At 39.2% G+C, this 15,890-nt stretch overlaps 1 non-coding gene across 1 annotated transcript; it reads left to right on the top strand.

Annotated features, from left to right (window-relative positions):
- The first annotated feature begins 9,041 nt into the window (after positions 1-9,041).
- Mir3403 (microRNA mir-3403) lies at positions 9,042-9,165 on the top strand. Its single transcript, NR_107680.1, has one exon. It is a non-coding gene; the product is annotated as a microRNA mir-3403 (primary transcript).
- The last annotated feature ends 6,725 nt before the right edge of the window (positions 9,166-15,890 follow it).

Here is a 15,890-nt window from a genome sequence, read left to right on the forward strand (position 1 = left end):
GTACTATAATATTGTTCTTATTATTATTTACTCAATTATGTTGATCTTATTTTGTAAAATAATGAATTATTCAATGGCATTCAATGCAAGAAGTTTTTAATTATGAAATTATTATTATTTATTAATCTTTTTTTTAAACACAGTAATTTTAGCAACAAATATTTAGAGGTTTACAAAAATCAACAATCTAACAAAAATATTATTCTTTGAAATATAAATCAACCTAATACTGAAAGATAATGAGATTCTTTTCATTATAAAACATATAATTATTTTTTTAAACTAAAAATATGATCAAAGACTACTGTTGAGTTCAGTAAATTTTGCGTGCTCCATTCATATGGGCTTGGCACAAGCATTGCAGGAATGCTTGGTTTTTCTATCCTTCTTGTATGGACAATCCTGGCATCTGACATATCGCCCAGGTACATTCACATGTCTTGGTGATGGTTCACCTAGCTGTTTCTCGATTCGCTGGCGGAGGTAGGTGGGAATATTTTTTTTTTATTTCTTGAATGCAGATGTTCGTAAATCATTGATAAGCCCAAACTACGAATGAATTCTGTGCTTTTGATCGTAACGTTTTTATTTGCTCGATAAATAATGCAAGTATTTATAGCTGCCATGTTCAAGACACCATAGAATAAAGTCATAGGCCATCGTTTACTGTTGCGAGAAACGTTGTAATTGGCACTCAACTCATCAACCACGTCAACGCCAGCTTTGGTCGAATTATAGAATGTTATCATTTCAGGTTTTTGTTTCTCTCCTGTAGATTCATCTATTGAATTATCATGATGCATAGTGGACATAACAACAACCACCTTGTTCTTCTTTGGCGCATAGGAAACGAGTGTAATATCTTTTTGAAACCCAAAGACTGAACTGTTAGGTTGTCTGTCAGTTCTAATGAAAGATTCGGGAATCTATCTCTTGTTTTTTCGTACAGTTCCAACCGACGTGAGTCGATACTCATTTAGTAGATGCAGCATTAGCTCATATCCGGTGAACCAATTATCGAATGTCACGTTGCGATGTGATCGTGCAACTGGTTGAATGAGTCTCTCCACTACTTCAAAGGGTCTATTACTGACTGCATATGGTCCTGACGGCTGTTTTCCTGCGTACACTTCCAAATTCACAACATAAAAGTTTTTTGCATCGACTAGAGCCAAAATTTTTATACCGTACTTGGCTGGTTTATTTGGAATGTAGACACGAAACAGGTATCGACCTCTAAATCATCGATAGTCAGAAACTCACTTGGGGAGTACGCATTCTGACAGCATTGAACAAACTGGTCAAAAATGCGTCTGAAGGCAGCCATATTATCAGTTTGTTTACGCTCATCTCTCGTAGATTTGTTATCAAAACGAATATTACTTTGCAGAAACTGAAATCTCTGGAGTGACATTGTGGTGCGAAATATATCAACGCCAGTTCCATCGGTTCGCCAAAGATCTTTCAAACTCTGTCGATTAGATTTGATAAGACCAGCTAAGTACAATAATGCAATTAATGCTTTCAATTCATATAATGTGGTTTCTTGCATGTAGAAAAAAGCTTAGCACTCGAATTTTCAGCAGCAGTTTTGGTTTGTCTATGGCGAATTTACGAATTAGTGTGGGTCAAAATTTCTTGTAGCATATCTGAAGTGACAAAAATATTCCAGCATTCATACTCTGTAGAAGCATCCCATGCAATATTTTTTACTTGAGCTTGCTCTGTTACGATGTTTTCGGAACGAAGCCTTACGTTTGGACGTTGACAAAAAAAAAGGGTATAACATACCCGAAACAGGTTTGCACACGAATAAAAATCAAAAAAGTTTTATTCAACATAAATGAAAGTACATATTTGTTGAACGTCAAAAGAACTACCGCCAATTCACAAGAATTAGCCTCCGTCCTGAGAAGAATTGGCAAGAAACTCAGCGGGCATGTCTTTTTTTTTTTTTTTTAAATATTAGATTTTATTTTTATTTTAAACATTAGTTTTTTTTAAATATTCATTTTTACAATAAGTAATTATAACATAACAATTATTACAATATTGAAATGCCCGGAGCGAGCAACTCATTCCCACTTTGTGAGATAATCATTGACTTTATAGTAAGCTTTAATGCACAGATGTTCTTTAATAGTTTTCTTAAACCTATGTATATGTAGGTTCTGAACATCTTGTGGGATTTTGTTGTACAGGCGCACAGACAAACACCCGAATGAATTTCGTATCTTATGTAACCTACTCATCGGCACAACAAGCTTGTGTTTGTTCCTAGTATTTCTATTATGTATGTCCGACATTTTAGGAAACTCCTCAATATGTTTACGAACATACATCAAATTTTCAAAGATGTACTGGGATGGCATAGCGAGAACTTTAATTTCTTTAAATTTTTCCCTCAGGGATTCCCTTGAGTGCATGTTATAAATAGCACGTATAGCTCTTTTCTGCAGAATAAATATCATTTCTACATCGGCCGCATTGCCCCATAGCAAAATGCCATAGGACATGACACTGTGGAAGTAACTAAAGTAAACTAAACGAGCCGTGTCCGCATTTGTTAACATTCTAATTTTTTTTACTGCGTATGCTGCAGAGCTAAGCTTACTCGCCAATTTATGAATATGAGGTCCCCACTGCAGTTTGGAGTCCACTGTTATACCAAGAAATACGGTTGACTCAACAAGCTCCAATGATTCCTCAGAAACAATTACATTACTATCTACTTGTCTCACATTTAAAGATGATTTAATACATTTTAAAGTAAATTTAATACATTTTAAAGTAAATTTAATACACTTCGTTTTCTTACTATTCAATAATAGGTTATTGATACGGAACCAATGAACCACACATGAAATCGCATCATTCACTTCGTCATAGATTTGTAATTGTCGTTTAATTTTAAATAATAAAGATGTATCATCTGCGAATAATACGACCTCGTGTCGGGATACAATAAAACTAGGCAAATCGTTTATATATATTAGAAATAAAAAAGGACCCAAAATGGAACCCTGAGGTACACCCATTTTTAACGTGGTGCCTGAAGATCTATTTCCTTTCACATCTACTGTTTGTATCTTTCCAGATAAATAGGAAGTAATAAGTTCCAATGCACCATCCCTAATACCATAGTGATGTAGTTTCCTCACCAATGTTTCATGTTCAACACAGACAAATGCTTTGGATAAGTCACAGAAAATTCCAAGACAATCATGCGATTCCTGCCAAGATTGAAAGATATTTTTGATTAGATAAGCACCTGCATCAGTTGTAGAGCGACCCCTTGTAAACCCGAATTGTTTATTATGAAGCAGGTTATTTGAATTAAAATGTTCTAAAAGTTGTGTCAAAATAATTTTTTCAAAGATTTTACTCAATGTAGGGAGTACTGAAATAGGTCTATAGTTAGAGGGGTCATCAGTACTACCAGATTTAAAAAGAGGAATCACTTTACTATGTTTCATTAAGTCAGGAAATACACCACACTTAATACAATCATTAAAAATACTAACAAGATGAGAAGCAATAGTGTCTATTACAGACTTCAAAACCTTTACTGATATTCCCCCCCACAAGTCAGCTGTATTTTTTACATTAAGGCTATTAAAACTTTTTATTATATTGTTTGAATTAATTTTCTTAATTTTAAAAATTTCATTGCATTTGTTGACATGGTTATGCAATAATATTTCAGCTGCTGTGGGGGATGAATTTAGAGATGTGGTAGTTGAAACTGGAATGTCAGAGAAAAACTTTTCAAAAACATTAGCCACATCTTCATGACTAGTTACCAATTTATCGTCTATTTTTAACGAGAATTCTTGATGGCTATTTCTGACTTTTCCACTTTCTCTACCAATGATGTTCCAAGTCATCTTTATCTTGTCAGGGGCATTTTTGATTAAATAACTTAATTTAAAGATTTTGCCGCTAAACAAACTTTTCTAAATAGTTTGGAATAGTTCCTGACATATTGATGAAATGTTTCATCATTATTATAAACTTTTTCAGAGTACAGATCATACAACTTTTTTCTACTTTTGTACACTCCGGTGGTGGCCCACTCGCTGAACACCGTTTTGTTTTTTAATGTTACAGTTTTAGGAATAAATACATCAGTAAAGACCAAATTAATTCTCTCAAACATATTCTGGTATATCCCGCCGGTGTCCCGTGCCACACTGCGATCACGCCACCATCCCCTCCCGCACGCCTCTGCCTCCAGCTACTGAGCGCGCTAGTGTTGTTAGACGAAAATGTTATAAAATACACAACTTTAAAATTTTACCAGGGTATGAGATACCCTGCCTCATGTTCGCCGGGTTAATATAATAACTTTGTGCTCACTGGGAGCAAAATTGTATTGCAAATGTTGTAAATCATTGTACATGATAGTTTTGAGTGGGGTTAGCTTGCTGTGTGACAGCTTAGTTTCATTTTCGAGTATCCTTTACTTTCCACATTGAACAATCACATGGTTTTCCCATGGGCCATTAAATTACTGCTGAATTTACAGTATTGCAGTTGTTATTTTTACTAACATGCAATTCAGACATAGATCTTGTACCAAAAAGACATTGTTTTCTATAAAGATTGCCCAGAAAAGGTGTCCACTTACAGAATATGCCCTGTTTTGCCTCCAATCACATGAAACATATGTTCAATCTCCTGGAAGTTTAGAAATGGTTTTGGTTTATTAGACCAACATTCCGGAAATGTTAGTCACTTCATCAGATCTGCCCTTATAGTGAACAAGGTTATAAAAGTACAGGAACATTGTGAAATTGTTGTTTTGGCCAGCATAAAATATGAGTTACAATAAATTGCAAGTTGTCCACATTCTGCTGGTAAAATGTTTCAAACAAATTAGTTTAACATGGAAACAACAACATTGTTTGAGGATGTGAAAAAATTTTGGTTGTCCACTTGAATTAATATATACTAAAGCTGTAAATTGAGAACTGTCTTTGATAATATACATCATTTGTTGTAATATTTGGCACTGGTCAATTTTTGGCATAGTCATTTGTTATACTCTCATAGCTTGTATCTTTCTTGGTTTTATTTTTCGCTCGTCTTTTTATAATTTATGTAATGTTTTTTTTTTCTCAGTTCTTTTTGTTTTATAAGTATTTGCTCTCTTTCTTCATTTGTCTTCATAAGTTTTTGCACTCAAACACTTCCCTTTAACTAATAATTTATTACACTGGCTACTGGTGTCTGTGTGGGGGTAACCAAATGCAATATTAAAGTTACAGGTGAAATAATTTTGGTAATATTCATAAGGAACAGGATGATTTGGGTTATTCTACATTTTGATGAAAAAAATGAAATAAATAAAAATATCGTGATTTATTACTTATTTTGGGTTTATTTTAATAAACAATAGAAACAATTTTTAGAAACAGAGACTGTTCCTTAGTAATTTCTGAGAAAACGATAAAAATAGAAAAAAGCCGCTAACAGGAATGACGATTTTCTGTATAAGTAATTATAAATAATGATAATAAATAATAGCCTAAAAAACTAAAAAGCACGCTTTATATAAAATTCAACTAAAAAATAGAAAATTAATAATAAATATTAATAAATTTAAATTGAAAATAGTGTAAAAAATATATATATTTTATTTTAAAAAAGTGTGGGGTGCTTATTAAGATATTATTGAAATAATAATTCTTCTACTCATATCTGTCAGAAAAATATTTATAACAAATAAAACCATGCACCCGATTTTTTTTTTTTTTAATTTACGCTTCAAGAATTGATTAAATTTTTCTTTAATTCTGTAATTGAAATCTTGTATCACTTTTCAAAATTCTGAACTGAAAGTAGTCTAAAGCTGTAATTTTTACGGGCCTTTGCACTTTAAAACCGCTTTTTCCATTGGAAGACAAAAAGTACCAGGCAAATTCTTCTTCTTTCAGTTCATGACCCACGTTTATAATATTGTCTTTTGTTTTTTGGGTAATTTCGTGAAGGTTTCGTGAAACCTGTAATTCATCTTCCACATTGGGTTGCATTACATCAATCGGTGCCATCACTGATGTCTGCAATGGAATTATTTCATGAATTACTTGTTGTTCGGAAGTGATTGTTTGGGAGGCTGCTGGTACCCTCTCGGCACTCTGATGTGTTTCTGTCATTTCAGACTCATCATGTACATCGGATCCTGCCCTGGCATCCCACGACATCGTCAAGGACCACACGCATCCTGGCCATCTCCTCCCGCACCCGAGCACTCTCCGCACGGAGCTCCGCGTTTTCCACCTGCACGAAAGTGTATAGTGCTTGCAGTTCCTCCATTTGCAACCGCAGGCTAATCACTTCGTCCGTGCTTGTGCGCTTTAAGAGATCATCCAATCGTGTCTCCACGGCGGTGGCCACGCGGTTCACGGCGGTGGCCACGCGGTTCAGGGCTTGCACATATGTGCCCTTCAACGAGCCCGATTTGGTTGCCACCGTGGAGACAATCTCCTTCGAGACTACGAATATCCCTCGTGGATCTGTAGCGTCCATTTCTTTGGCCAGGGAGCGGGATAGTCGCTCAACCTCACCTTCCCTCACATAGACTGCATCTCCACGGCGGGAGGTACCGGCCCGCACCGGTGTGGTGACAACCGGTTCGCCATAGTCACGGTCAAATTCTGTGTACGTCCGCATCCCTTAGGGGACAACGCCGCAGCATTCACCAGCTCTTCCTCGACTGCCAGGAACTTGGCAGGTGGCGGGTTCAACCTCCGAGGACTCTGAGGGAGCGGGAGCCGCCGGAGCTCTCGGGTCAGCCTGGTTCCGAGTGACGAATCGTCCGGCGCTGTCGTGGACGAACAGTGGCGACTCCCGACCGCTCGACGCGCAGCCCCTTGCGAAGCTTAGGGTCGAGCGCAGTGAGAGCGCGCTCGGGGTGCACGAGCGGGACACTCTCCCTTTCGCGGCTCGTGCTGCCGCCGCCTTCCTCTTAGCAATTGTTGCCCCCCCCCAGAATACGAAAGGCAGCGTGCCTCCGATTGCTCAGAGACATGGAGGGATTCTCCTCCCGCCGACCGAGAGGTACCCTCCTGGGGTAATATCTGTTTACAATTGTCCATGTTCATTAGTTTTTCCTTTGTTATTTAACCAGGGGCGTGGTCCCCTGGGATCGAGTGATGCCCTCAGGACTGGACTCCCTCCAGCCATTCACGCCTTCGCCAGGCATCGGAGCTTGGGATTGGGGTATTTTTATAGAGGTTTACGTCCTCGCGACCCCGTGCCTTGCGGCAGCGGTCACCGCCCCACCACTCAGTGGAGATTACGGGTTGGCTGGTCGCCCACCGAATGCCCAGGGCAACTCGGTAGGCCACCGCGCGACGCTCGAAATGAGCAACCACGAAACCACGCCAGCGAACCGGGGCGTTCCCCTGTAGCCGAAGCCGGGGACATAACAACCAGCGGCCAGCAGTTGCAGGAAATGTAACGCTGGCTCACTCCTACGACAACCGAGCACAGGGTGCCACCGCTCACGCAAGCCGGCAAACCGGTGCCGTCGGAAGCTGCATTCTCCGGAAGGAGCACTCTTCACTTGATGAAGAGTGTGGAGGGCGCAGACCTTCCGCTCCTCCTAGTTCTGGTTTGGTCCGCGTCATCCGATCTCTTTCGTTGCAAAGCCTAGCTAAATTACCCTAAACCCAAAACCTAACCTTAACCTAATCCTAAACCTAAAAAAAATCCTCGCAACGAAAAAGATCGGACGATACCTCTGAGAATGTCGCCCAGAAGATCCCGTGATCCGCCACCTACGGACGTGCCTGGTGGAAGTCCAGCATCTGCCCCCTCGCAGACGATTCCCGCAGCACGCAATCATTGCGTGCTGAAGGTCCCATCCAGATTCCGGGGTAATTAGTATACCTGCATTATGCTCTACGAACAGATTTTCTAAACCTTGACGAAGAGTGCAACCGAAATTTGTTTGATTTAATTTATCATTCAAGCATCAATAAATAATTGGTTCTTCATCAAAAGTGATCTGAAATCTTTTGTCGAATGTTACCAGATCATGTTTGATGGTATTAAAGTTTTGCACCAATAGATATCCATTATCATCAATAGGGTGTGCCGCTAAATTTCTCTCTGTTTGAAATCTTATATTGCTGTAGATTTGGTCACATATAATCATATTCAGATTAAGGACATTTGTAGACCAGTGCTGTGGTGAAAGAATACAGGCCCTTAGGATGTTTGCCAATGCCATCGCACAACATTGTACGCCTGCAAATCCTGATGTAAAAATGACGTCGTTGCCTTGGTGCCATGAAACACGTACCTTTCTCGATAAATCGTTAATTTTCATATAAGCACTAGCATCGTTCGTAGATTCTTCATTGGTCTCTACAGCAATATTAACTGGTGCTTTGTACAGCGGATTATTTGCAACTGACCAATACAGTGCATCATAAACTTTTTGTCTAGATATTGAAAGATTCAAGACGCTCTGTAACAATAACTATTCTGGCATACATGTTAGGAAGGTTTTCAGTGACTTCGAAAATTTCTTGAGCGAACTGTACCGCTTGGCTTCGAAAACTGTATTGCCCAAATACGCCACTTGATTGGATGATCTTAACAAATGGAATTATACGTGAAATTAGCGTTTGTTCAGCTTATGATAACACAGCAATAACCTCTGGAATAGGACCTGGATCCAAATTATTCCAATAAGATTTAGATGGCGCTATATTTTTCTTCAAACTCAAATGTGCCTGGCAACGGTTGCAAACTTCTAAACAAAAATTTCTGTTTTGATTCGTTAGGCAAGTATGGTGCAGTTTCGGTATGTACAATCCATATCGATATTTGATGTTTATAGCACCGTTTCGTACCAATTTCACATATCTTATCACAAAACGTGTTAATTGACTGCATAAAGCCCGTTACACTGGCTCTACTTAGTCTTCAGAATTCAGCATTTCGTTGCCGCATTTGCTGCAAACGAGCTTCTCTGGCTTGATCTGATTCCGAGGCTCGGATCTCAGCAATAGAATGACGCATTTGCTGCAAGCGGACTTCTCTGGCTTCGTCTGATTCTGAGTCCCGGATCTCAGCCCTGGAATGACGCACTTGCTGCAAACATGATGATGCTGAAATAGTGTTCTGAATCTAGTCTGAAGTCTGATTTGGTCATGTGACCCATTTGTTCATATTCATCCATGAATTCTATGTATTTCTGAGCAAACAATGGATATCTTCCCCTCTTGCGTTCGAGCGCCTTGCTTGAAACGCTGAAGAGCAATTTCTTGTGAATCGCTTAATGCAGGCTGGTCTGATAAGAGTGGCATTCGTACCATATATTTACCATCTGGTGTTCTTACCGTGGTTGCCTGATGTAATTCTTCACATTCCTTGTGGTCTGGATGCTCAACCTTCTCCATAGGTGGCTCCTCTGATTTCCAAAATCTCTGAACTGCCTCTTCTAGGCGGGTGACTTGAACACCATAATATTGAACTGATGTAGGTATTTTACCATTGTTGGAAGTAATCTGCTTCCTTCTGGAGTTCGATGAGTTGACTCGTTCTGATGAGTAGCCACTGGTCCCATGATGACGTGGCCAAAGCATGTGCCATATGCAGCTGCTCCTGAAAGTAAAGATATTTTTGTACCATCAAACACATAATTGATAATATCTGTTCCTAATATTAATTCTATTTCTTGATTCATTCTACGAGAATTATCTGCTAACTGAATATTATTATACTGACATGACCGCGAATCCTTTTGATTGGTCTGATGTCAAGACAGCTCCGTCGTGAGTGTATACACAATAATTGCATTAGTACTGATGACTGGTAATGGCTTATTGGTGGCCTGATGACTATTTTAGCCGTTTGATCAGGCTGTCTGACTGATTGGTTCCCAATACCGTAAATTTTACATGAATTGGATTGTCGATACAAATTTAATTTAATGACTAATGAATCCTTAATTATTGAGACACTAGCTCCGGTGTCTAATAAGGCTCTGATCTGAATATAATTACTATGACTATTTTTAATACTGATATAGGCTGTGGGACACGGACCTCCCCATGACGCCAGTAGTATCGACAGTCGCCGTATCTCAATCTGAAAGTGGGGGTGAGATCCGCTTGCCAAACCGCAAGTCCTCATACATTGCGTTGGCTAAACGCACCCGCTGGCCTGGTTGTCTAGACCTTGGCTGACTGAACTGAACTGGTAAACCACAAATCCTTGAAGACGTGGCTCGGGTCTGATCCCCGTGACTGATTGCCTGATCTGTACCAGTAGTCTTCCGGGACTGATATAACCTGTTCTGACCACTACCTTTAGATGATTGACCTTTCTTTTGTGAGTCTTGGAAACACAACAAGGTATTGTGTGTCTCGGTGTTACAATATTTACACCAACCCTTGTGTGAACAGCTCTTCCCCGGATGTAATCGGAGGCATAATTCACATAGTTGTTTCTTGGCTGCCCACACCCTGCGTTTATATGGGTGCAGCTCAAGGAACTCCCTACACTTGTATAGGGTGTGTTCTAAATTACAAAATGAACACTTCACTTGATAATTTCCGGTCTTGGACTGAGTGGACTGATACTGACTGGTCGAGGCCACTGGACGCTGCCGTGGACTCCTCGGCCTTGTTCTTCTAATAGGTTCTGAACCACGGTGTGGTGACTGACCAGACACCGTTGACTGAAGTCTGCACTGTTCATTCAGCAGCTGCATCAGCTGCTCGAAGGTGGGCAGGCCGTCCTGCGCCTTGCCATATCGCTCCTCGAACGTCTGACGCAACCTAAATGGTAATTTCTTTAGTACCATGAAGATTAAAAGATATGACCACTGAATAACGGGTAGTGCTAACTGACTGAGGGCCTAAATACTTTCACTCAATGGGTCGTATAGATCCCTTCTGAGGTCTGATGCAGGTGTAACTGCAGACAAACTGATGATACGCTCCAGGTAGGTTAGCGCCCGTGAGTTGTCATACCTGGCCTTAAGTAATTGCCAGGCACCCTGATAATTGCTGCCGTCTATGGGCAGATGACCAATTACCATCAACGCCTCACATCGGAGTGAGGCCCGGAGGTAATAATGTTTCTCTGATTCTGATAATGTTGGCTGACTGTCCGTCCACCAACGACTGCAACAAGTCTCTGAAACTAATCCATTCTAGGCTATATTGCCACTGAACTCAGGCAACTTAATGGCTGGCAGCTGGACCTTCAGCTGGTCTGAAATGGGTGAACGCATCGGCGAGGCTGGTGAAAGCATTAATTTTAAGTGACATTGCACTCACCTCGCTGAACTGAGTTTGAATAGCCTCCAGCTCCGCCGCAAACTCGGGCTCGTCGGACTCCGCTTTGTTGGTAATAATTACCTCGTAACACTCCAACATGTGAGGAAAGTACGTACTGAACTGCAGCTGGGCAGCGGCTGTGGCTGATGAAGGGTTGACATCTTGAACTGATTTAAACGCGTTAGTCAATATCGCGTAACGCGACTGAAACTGGGCCTTAGCCTTCAATACCCCCTTAGAAGACATTGTTTATTTAATTAAAAACTGATAACTGATAATTGCCTTACTGATCTAGTAATAATGAATATTATTATGTATTGATATGACTTATTATTAACTGACTTACACTAACTAACTATTCTATTGTTAACTGACAAATGCACTACAGTGTACCTAAACTGAATTACAAAGTACACGATAAATTACTGATATTATAATTAGAAAATATTATTAACTACGTTACGTATTACGTATAACACTGATGTACTTGCGCCGATGCGTCGGTGATTTGAGCCGGCCGCCGGCCGCCGGCCGCATGCCGGTTTCACCGCTTCGTCGTTGAGGGCGCCGCGTGCTGACACCAGCAACAACATCACAAGAGTCCGAAAGCGTGTCAAAATAGTTAACGGTAGGTGGAGCATAAACCACACCTAATAGAAACAATTGAATTAAAAGGACTTTCATTGAAGATGTATTCCATAGATTTAGAATAAGCAGAAGATGATGAAGAGATAATTTTATGATTTAGGTGTGAACGTAAATAAATAGCGACTCCACCACCTCCCTTGCCTCTACGATCATTTCTGATGAGAACAAAACCGGGGAGGCAGAAGTGATGCGATGAACGAGTAGGTTTAAAAAAGGATTCAGATATGAGACAAGCATGAATATGCTCACTATGAAATGTATTAAGTAGATCTGAGTAGCACATTACTCTGGAATGCTTTAAGCATTTATATGACAAACATTCAAATTTTTATGTAAAGTACGGAATATGTTATGTAACTGATCACCAAGACCACTATCAGTCGAACCAAATGACGCGTCAGTTGACAAATCATCAGCAGATTCACATGATAGGAACAAGTCAGAGTTGCACGATATATCCATAGCTATAGTGGTTCATACAAAAATTATATAATATGGTAAATGAAGTGAAACATAAAGTGAAAATAAAATAACACACAATACTTACTAATTACCGATTTAGGCCTAATCTAAGGTAGGTTGCAAAATGCCTAAAAAGCACAGCACAACATAAACCACCTCTGCAAAAAAAAGGATTAACTGGAGAAGATCCCACATAGCTTACCAACTAAATATTTAGAATCCAATTTAACAGTATTACAACTTACAAAAACAATAATAAAAACATACCCCAGGAAACACCACACACAACTTCAAATATAACTAGTAAGAAATATTAATAATTTCACATATTACACAAAAGAGAAAGTGAGAAAACAATCTCATCAGATACAAGGTACAAGGTACAAGATAATTCTATATTTACGAAAATTTGGAATATTTAAAAATAAAGATAAAGTGAGAAAATAATTTTAATGTTCAGATGCCAAGGTATGTATGCAACCACCCAAAACATAATAACCAACTTTTTAACCACTCGCCTACACATAGTAAATAATATATATATATATAATATTATACACATTATATTAATAATTCTATTAAAATTAGTGTCTATTATTATTAATGTATTATTAACAATTTGTATAAGTTTTTTAATGTCACTTTTTTTTGAAATGCAAGAAATAAAAGGCTTTTTATTTTATTTATTATTTATTTAATTTAGTAAATATAAATATATATATGTTAGTAAATGAGGTATTTATAGTATGAACCCATTCATCAAGTGGTCAGAAATCAATGTTATATTATTATTATAAATAAAGAGATACAATTACTTTAACTACCTATAAAGTACCAAACAGCATCTCATTGATGGTTCAATATTAAACGAGTGGGTGGAGCGATTTGACACTATTCTTAGGAAGTTCCTATTCCCTGTCGGACCACCAAAACAGAACATTACTCATTCACTTTTTATTTGAGCGGGTGGAGCGGTTCCTCGTTTTGTCACTATTTCCTGGAAGTACCTTCTCAGTAGGCAGCTCACGCAGCTGGGCGAATGAAGTCAACCTACACTTGTCACCATCAGACCGCTTAATGAAAATGTTGCCGTCTTAGGTCCAACAATTACTCATGCCCAGCAACTGTCGTGCCTCTATGAAAATATCTCTTCTTTCCACCCTTAAGCAGTTTCTTGTTCTTCCATACTTCAGAGCGAAAATTAAAGTTTTGAAATTTAACAAGTATAGGACGCGGTTTGTCATTGCTCACCTTACCAAGGCGATAGGCGGTCTTGATATCAGCCACACTACATTTCAACTTCATACCATCCTTAAAGCGGGTCTCTAAGGATTTCACCGAATCGGGCTCCATTGTAGCTATCGCCGTAGTCGCTTTCTTTGGCATGACGTGAGGTTAAGTGCAGAGGTAGGTTATGTGGCGCGCTATTGTACGTTCCCAACAGGCATATGATAGTCGGTGCACTACCAAGACGTGAAATTGGTCGTAAATATACCAGTAACGCTGAGATTATTGCAATATAACTCAATTATTGTGGAAAACACGTCTAACCAAAACGTTTTTTTTTAATTCTTCGACATTACATTCCAGTAGTTTTACAATTGTAAGTTGTATTTTTATGAACGATGAACACTGTAACTCGAATAACTTTCACAAATTTAATTTAATTTTCACCGTAAGAAGTTTTATACAAAAAGAACCCTTTGTAGTCAGCATCTATTTTCAGAATCTTTATATCTGTAATTTTCAGTCTTATTATCAGTATTTTTATTAAAATTTCTTCCCACGTCAGAGGTTAGCAACTTTAAATCGTAATAATTTGTATGATTCATTTCTATGACTTTGTAAGGAGATCCTTTCTTTTTTGCAGTGCGAATTATGGAAATGTACTGATCGGGTGTATAGATAGGGCCCGATTTAAAAGTTTAATGTTTTTTCAATGACAGAATGCACACTGTCTGTCACCTTCGTTTTACGTGTGCTCTTTTATTAGAAATTCATGCATGATACTATTAATATAATCGAAATTAGAAACAGCGTACATGTACAGACTAATAATGAACTTTGACAAGTGCTGCGGACAGCAAAAGAATGAGTAAAAAATTATATCTAGTTTGACTTCAGCTGTTAAATCTCTGCCAAGACTTTTTAAATATTCTAAAACACAGGTCCCTATTTCTATAGCTCCTCTGTTTGCTTCTCCTTCATGTTACACGTAGCAGAGAATTTTTATTATTCTTGTCTTGTGTAAAGTATAAGGTATTTACTTTTGAAACATAGTAGAAATTTGACACATCTCCCCTCGGTCATGGCATCACAGCCTGTAAGTCTTAAACGGCTACTGTTGAGTATAGTTTATAATATTTTTTTTGTGTATCTCAGGAATGTGGACAAGATAGGACTATCATAACAAATTACATTATTATTTTAGCAACGTTTCGGTCTTTTATTAGACCTTCATCAGGCATCTGAAAATTACACATAATTGATAACCTACAATACAAAAAACAACAATTGTCGAAACTACCATATTTACCATAATATGAATTTAAATAATCCCTATCTTACACTGCACAATTGTCTCAGACATCAGAAACTAATACAAATCTACAAAGTCGCTAAATTAGTTAATTACTATTTTTGATTCCGGAAACAAAGCCAACACGACACATAAAAATTGCTAATTGTGTGACAAAGGTTAGCCCACTATCGAAACTTCAGTACATAGACTATACTTTACAATATTTTATACTAGCGCCAACCACGCTAAGTATCAAATTCAAATATATATGAAATAAAGGTTATTTTTTTCTATTAGATTTTAATATATCATTATATAAAATACTTAAATTGTTAGTGTCTGTTCGTTTATTCACAGTATCATTAGTTTTTATAAAGATCATTTCGCTAACATTACGTTTCCACCAATTCATTTCTTTATCTAGGATTTCTATTTTGTCAAACTCAAAATTATGATGTTGGTCAAAGTGATCTCCCGCAGGCGGACTGCCAGTTTTTCCGCCGCGGCGCTGGAATTGGCGCCGGGGCATTCTAACAGGCGGGCCCCGTTGGCCGTCTGCTGGACCTTCAGGCCACCCTCCACGCCGAGGGCGTCTACGTTGACACTACCGCACGCCGGTTGCCGGTTGGTGCCGATTTGGCGGAGTTGACGCCCCCTTTCTTTTTGTTACGGCTCCTGCCGGGCCCCGCCTTCGCAGGCTGGGACGGGACAGGAGCCGCGTCCTGCGTCTTTGAGGGGGAGGGTTTTGGTACCCCCGTTGTCTGGACCTGCCTTGCTGGGACAGCAGCGGCAGGACGTGTCGCGGGTGTCACGCATAATTTCGGTCCGCCATACGTGTTCACGGCCCTTGCGATCCTGCGAGGCGCCAGTACAGGGGGACCGTTCTTCAGCTCATGGGCGAGGGGCGGTCACGCGCGCTCCACTGTGGAGCTCCTCGCCTTCAGCATGACGAGCCG

This window comes from Bombyx mori, chromosome 20, assembly GCF_030269925.1.
Source record: "Bombyx mori chromosome 20, ASM3026992v2".
In the NCBI taxonomy this organism is placed as follows: Eukaryota; Metazoa; Arthropoda; class Insecta; order Lepidoptera; family Bombycidae; genus Bombyx; species Bombyx mori.